This window comes from Brassica oleracea, chromosome C6 (assembly GCF_000695525.1).
Source record: "Brassica oleracea var. oleracea cultivar TO1000 chromosome C6, BOL, whole genome shotgun sequence".
Lineage (NCBI taxonomy): Eukaryota > Viridiplantae > Streptophyta > Magnoliopsida > Brassicales > Brassicaceae > Brassica > Brassica oleracea.
This window is the reverse complement of record NC_027753.1, coordinates 14,510,599-14,510,816: the sequence shown is the minus strand read 5'-3', so window position 1 is coordinate 14,510,816 and position 218 is coordinate 14,510,599.

Sequence of the window (218 nt, the reverse complement as noted above, 5' to 3'; positions counted from 1 at the left end):
GAGTACATCATACGGTTGATCCATGCGCTGATCCTGTTCCCGGATCGATTGAACCTTATTAAAAGAACAAACAGTTAATAATGAATTCAAATTTAAAGAAAAAAAATGTTTAATTACCATGTTTAACCCCGTCCATGTGGATACGGAGTGAGATACAGAAGATGGTCACGACCGGGCTGTTGAACCAACTCCGCAACACTCATCACTCCCGGAGGAGC